Genomic DNA, 6,461 nt, shown 5'->3' with positions numbered 1-6,461 from the left:
AGTAAAAAAAGAGCTGATCTTCTTGTCTGTTTTCATCCCTCCTAAATATTTTCCTCGGCGACTCACGGATGCTAAGTTTAATATATATTTAAGAAGCCAAAAAATGAGCAGAAATGAGCGAAATTGACCTCTCTTTTGGCTACTCTTTACTGTTTACTTTGTGGGACCAACGATTAGCGGCTTTTTCTTTTCTACACTTTCTTTTTGTTTGCCCTTGCGTTGCTTCCTGTGCTGTAGAAAAAAAAAATCGCAATCAGGGTCACTAACGGGGCGGGGGAGGCAGAGGATATCCAGACCAACATTGCTTACTGAACCTGAGCAGAGGCTTGCCTAATGAAAACTAAACGGCGAACTCACTCACGTACAGTAGAAAGGAGATAACAATGGTCGTTGAAGGGCTTTAGAGTGAGCTTCATAGGTATCACATAATTCCCGGCAGTAACGAGAGATGAATTTTAAGAAGCAGTGAAATGTATGGAAAGAAGGGGAGATACTGAGGAAGATGGTATTAGTGCAGATTTCATGAAGGACGCGCGAGAGATTACAGTAAAAAAAAGCTACCGAATTCGTTCACACACACACACACACACACACAAAAAAAAAAAAAAAATAAGGAAAGAAAAAAAATATATTAGAAGAATCCTATGCCGTTGTGGATTGCTGTTGCTGATGATGATAATGACGATGACGATGATGATGATGATGATGATGATGATGATTAAGTATGCAAACAAGCAGGTAGGTAGGTAGGTGGGTAAGTAGATATTTGGTTACGTCTATAATAGAGTACGTATATGTTAGTAGGGTGTAAGTGTCTGAGTAAGGAAGTAAAAGAAGAAACATCCAAGTAATAAAACTGGTGAGTAATTAAGTATACGAGCATCCATGAGAGGCAGTGAATGTACGTTAATAATTGGGTGAGTAATAAAGCAAGGAAATTAATTAGTGATGAGAATAATTAGGTATTTAAGTCAGCACTTTCATGAATAAAAAAGGAGATGAATCATTGAGTCAACACGTCAGTAATTATATATATTATCTAAGAATGTATGAAGTCAAACGATGAAAAAATAATGTATGTAATATGATGATGAGAAAAGAAGAGAAGAGAGAAATTCTGAAGGGCTGAAGGTGGAAGAAAAAGAAAAGAGAGAAAGTGGAGGGAAAGAGTGATGAAGCTGGGAGGTGGAAGAGGAGGAGAGAGGGTGAAGGAGGGCGGGATAACAGAGGATGATAGATTAAGGGAATAAGAAATGAAGGAAAAAAGAGAAAGGAAAAATATGAGGAAACGAGAAACTAAGACTTGAAGGAAGAAAAGAGAGGAAATGAAGAAAGGAAGGGAGTAGAGAAAGGAGGGAAGAGGGAGATAGAGAGAGATGGAGAGATAGATGAAGGAGAGCGAAAGAAAGATGGTAAGAAGGGAGAGTGGATGAAAGTGATGAAAGAAAAGAAACAAAGAAGAGGAAAAGAGGAGATGGGGAAAAAAGATCAAAGAGATGAGTGGAGAGAAAACAAAGAAGAAAAAGATGGATGAAGAGATAAAATAAATGAAAGAAGGAAAGAGATAAATGAAGAGAAAGAGATGAGAAGGAGGAGGAGGAGAGAAAGAGAAAGGTAAAGAGGGGAAGACAGATGAAGAAGGATACAGTTTGGAAGTGACTAAGGAAGAGATGGATGGAGAAATAGATGGAGGAGGAGAGAAGAAAAGGAGAGAGGAAAAAGAGGAAGGGAGGGAAGGAAAAATAATAAAAATGGATGTAGAGAAGAAAGGAGAGGAGCAGAGGAGGAGAGGAGAAGAAAAAAGGAAGAAGAGGGAGAAGAAGGAAGTAAGAAATAAAGTAGAGGAGAGGAGAGGAAAGAAGACGGAGGATTAAAGGAGAGATAGATGGAGTGAGAGAGAGAGAGAGAGAGAGGAAAAAAGAAGGAGGAGGAGGAGGAGAAGGAAAAAAATAGAGAAGATGAAGACTGGAGAAGAAGGGAGAACGAAGAGAGGGATGGACGTGATATTGGAAGAAGGAGGAGGAGGAGGAGGAGGAGGAGGAGGAGGAGGAGGAGGAGGAGAAAGCCCGCATCATTGCATTTCAATCTCCATCCCAAGTATTTATATTAAAGTAGAGAAGAATAAAACGCGAAATTATAAATGTAGTGAGTATGTTTGTGAGTTTGTGTGTATGTAGTGACCCGGTCTTAGTAGTAGTAGTAACAGACGCTATTAGTAAAGTCTCTCTCTCTCTCTCTCTCTCTCTCTCTCTCTCTCTCTCTCTCTCTCTCTCTCTCTCTCTCTCTCTCTCTCTCTCTCTCTCTCTCTCTCTCTCTCTGTTTGCTTGAGGCTTTGAATGCTTGGGAAAGTTTACAGACATGACTCTCTGACCTGTGTGTGTGTGTGTGTGTGTGTGTGTCTCGGTCTCCTCAATTTCATTCCTTGCACCTCCCCATGACTTTCTCTCTCTCTCTCTCTCTCTCTCTCTCTCTCTCTCTCTCTCTCTCTCTCTCTCTCTCTCTCTCTCTCTCTCTCTCTCTCTCTCTCTCTCTCACCCTACGTTCACTTGTTTCCGTTCGTCTCGTTCATTTCCTCTGCTTTATCGTCTTCCTTCCCCTCTCATCTCCTTTGTGTCTCATTTATCATGTTACAAGATTCAATAATTAAACGTCTCCCTTCACACCCTCACACCTGCTTTGTCTAATTGATAGTTCGTGTATTTACCTTTACTTACTCGAAGGTTGGTATTCGCAGACGCTTCCAACTCTCACATCAACTCGTATTTCCAAAGGCCAAAAAACGAGGTCAGTCGGGTTCTTACGAGTGATATTTTAGGTTCATGGCACAGAAGAAGGGTCAGGCTACCACCACCGGGGTCATAAAACTACCCACAACTCCTACGAAAGACTTGCTCAACCTTTCACATCAACTCGCATTTCCAAAGGCCAAAAAAAGGTCAGTCGGGTTCATGCGAGTGGTATTTTAGGTTCATGGCATAGAAGAAGGGTCAGACTACCAGCAGGGTCACAAAACTACCCCTGGAAATGCCCACAACTCCTACGAAAGCCTTGTTCCACCTCTCACATCAACTATTTCCAAAGGCCAAAATGAGATCAGTCGGGTTATTGTGAGTGTTATTTTAGGTTCATGGCACAGAAGAAGGGTCAGACTACCACCACCAGGGTCATAAAACTACCCTTGGAAATGCCACAACTCCTACGAAAGCCTTGTTCCACCTCTCACATCAACTCGTATTTCCAAAGGCCCAAAACGAGATCAGTCGGGTTATTGTGAGTGTTGTTTTAGGTTCATGGCACAGAAGAAGGGTCAAACCACCACCACAAAGGTCATAAAACTACCTCCCTTGCAATGCCCAGAACTCCTACGAAAGGCTTGCGTGAGTGCTTGGGCGCCAAACTTTTTAAGAAGGCGAACCTGTGTCCTTGCCTGCTACAGTTTATGATGAAGAGGCGTTGTTCTGGCATTATTTTTTACTTTATTTTTTTCTATCAATGTTGTCTTTATTTTCACGCATATCAATGTCCGCACTATTTGTTTATCTTCCTCCAGGTTTGTATATTGTCCTGAAGAAGAAAAGTGAGGAATATGAAAAAGAAGAAAAAGTAAAGAAAGAAAAAAAGAACAGCAATGAGAGACAGAGATAAAAGAAGATTCGGAGCATCATCCAATCAGTTCCTAATCTCCCTTACTTCCTTTTAATTTCTCACTGATGCTGTTGATGATGATGATGGTGATGTTGCTTCTTTCACTCCAATCTGACGCTAAACCCCTTCCTTCCCATCCCCTCCCTCCCTCTCCCCTATCACCTTCCTCCCCCCTCCTTCCAGCTCCCCCTTCCCTTACTCTCCCCTAACATCACCTCTCCCCCTCCCCCTCTCACGCCTACCACCTGCCTCCTAACTTCATCAGGTGGGCACAAGTTAGGGCGGCGGGTGAATTTAAGTTAGCAAGGCACACGCGAACTTCATGCCTCTCCGTCCAGCCTCTTCCCCTGTCAGCACTTGCCCTTAAACTTATCAGCCCTTGCCCTTCACCCTGTTAATCCTTGCCCTTCCCTCTGTTTTCCCTTGCCCTACCCTCTGTACTGCCCCTTCCCTTGTCAGCCCTTTCCTTTCCACCTGTTAATCCTTGCCCTTTCCCTCTGTTTCCTCTTGCCCTTTCTCCTGTTCGCCCTTGCCCTACCCTCTGTACTATGCCCTTCCCCTGTCAGTCCTTACCCTTCACTCTGTTGCCTCTTACCCTTCCCATTGTCCCTGTTAGCCCTTGCCCTACCCTCTGTACTATGCCCTTCCCCTGTCAGTCCTTGCCCTTCACTCTGCTGCCTCTTGCCTTTCCCATTGTCCCTCCCCCATTGTCCCTTCCCCTTCCTCCTGCTGCCACGTGCCCTTCACCTTCCCCTGTCAGCTCTTGCCCTTCCTCTGTCAGACTTTGCCCTCCCTCTGTTGCCCGCTTCCCTTCTCTTTCCCCCTTCTTCCACTCCCTTCCCCCTTGTCTTCACTCTCTTCCTCCCCTGCTTCCACTCTCTCTTCCCCCCTGCCTCCACTCTCTCTTCCCCCCTACCTCCACTCTCTTCCTCCCCTGCTTCCACTCCCTTCCTCTGCTTCCACTCTCTCTCCTCCCCTGGCTTCCATTCTCCTCCTACAAAGTTTCCTGCATCTTCCTCCTGCTTCCTCTTTCTTCCTCCCGCGTCCCCTGATTGAATGAAAGTCAGATTTCCTCTACTAAATGCTGACCTCTGTTTATTCTTTTCTTTTCTTACTTTTTTTCTTTTCCAAGGTTCGTCTTCTCACGCGTCTTCTTTTGCCTTCTTCTTCTATTCCTCTTCTTCACTCTTTTTTTTTTCTTACTCTATCTTCATCCCTTTCCTCATCATCATTTCTACTTGTTCTTGTTTTCTTCTCCTTCTTCTTCTTCTTCTTCCTTTCCCAAAGATGGTTCTCTCTCGCCATCAGTTTCCCTCCAAGATCGTGAGTGAAGATAAACACACACACACACACACACACACACACACACACACACACACACACACACACACACACACACACGTTACGTAAGGAAAGCTGCAAAATCACTCCCCGTTTTGCCATTTGCTCGCTGCCTATTTACCTGCCCTACCTAATGAGAGAGAGAGAGAGAGAGTTTTCGAGAGAGAATGAGTCTAAAGAGAGAGAGAGAGAAATAGAGAGATAGAGAATAGGAGAGAGACGAACAAGAGAGAGAGAGAGAGGAAGTTGGAAAGAAAAGGGTTGAAACGGATGAGAGAGAGAGAGAGAGAGTTAATTATAGAACAGCCCGTGAAATTCAGAAAGCACACCCGAGTCCCTACAATTCAAATCCTGACCTGCTGCTGCTGAATAAATAAATAAATAAAATAAATAAATGAATAAATAAATTGCGTAATGAGTGAAAGCTAAAAGATAAATGAAGGAAAGGAAAATCGTAAAAAGAAGGGAGGAAAGAGAGCGAGCATATATAGCTTAAAGAAAGAGATGGAGAACAATAGATTAAATAACACTTTTGAATGAATGAGTGTAGAAAAATAATTGAGGAAACAAGAAATATTACTGAAAACGCACACTTGAAATGGGGGTGCGTGAAAAAAGAAAACGTACAAAACACACAAAAAACGTACAAAACACGCACACACACCAAAAAAAAAAAGACCTACAAAACGCACACGCACACACAAAACGTACAAAACACACACACAAAAACGTGCAACACACACACACACACACACACACACACACACACACACACACACACACACACACACACACAACGTACAAAACACACACACAAAAAAACGTTCAAAACACACATTAAAAAAACGTACAAAAAACATACACAAAAAAAAAAGGTACAACACACACAAAAAAAAAACGTTCAAAACACACATTAAAAAAACCTACAAAGCACACACACACAAAACGTACAACACACACACACAAAAAAAACGTACAACACACACACACACACACACACACACACACACACACACACACAAAATCAAACACTCGGGCCGCAGTCACTCACCCTGGTGCTTCAACTTCTCCTGGATGGACCACTTGGAGCGTGTGGGCGGGATGGGGTTGTCCTGGAGCCACCCGCCGCAAGAGTACCGCCAGAAGTTGTTGCAGGGGTACGTCTCCGAGTCCAAGTTGCCCTGAAGCTGTGGAGGGAAGAAGAGTGGGCATGAGAGACCTGTTGGGTAAGGAGGAAAGTGAGTATGAGAAAGGTGAAAATGAATGTGAGAGGTATTTTAGAGAAGAAAGAGTATAGGAGAAGTCGAAGGTGAAAATGAATGTGAGGGGTATTTTAGAGAAGAAAGAGTATAGGAGAAGTCGAAGGTGAAGATGAATGGATGTGATATTTAGAGAGAGTGAGAGCGTGATTGTTCCTCTTGTTGACATAGATGAATTTAAAGCAGTAGTCGACACCAACCTGTTAAATAAGGCAA

The 6,461-nt window shown here is 43.2% G+C and overlaps 1 protein-coding gene across 2 annotated transcripts in view; it reads right to left on the bottom strand.

The window, feature by feature from the left end:
- The window catches only part of LOC127009855 (endothelin-converting enzyme-like 1), a 132,150-nt gene extending 125,953 nt beyond the window's left edge, over positions 1-6,197 (bottom strand). For both annotated transcript variants that reach the window (XM_050883269.1, XM_050883277.1), the window contains exon 1: positions 6,038-6,197. The gene's annotated coding sequence lies outside the window, so the exon portion shown is untranslated. The remainder of the gene's footprint in view (positions 1-6,037) is intronic.
- Positions 6,198-6,461: the final 264 nt, after the last annotated feature.

Source organism: Eriocheir sinensis, chromosome 4, assembly GCF_024679095.1.
Source record: "Eriocheir sinensis breed Jianghai 21 chromosome 4, ASM2467909v1, whole genome shotgun sequence".
Classification (NCBI taxonomy): Eukaryota; Metazoa; Arthropoda; class Malacostraca; order Decapoda; family Varunidae; genus Eriocheir; species Eriocheir sinensis.
The sequence above is the reverse complement of the archived record's forward strand: the minus strand, read 5'-3'. Positions and strand labels throughout refer to the sequence as shown.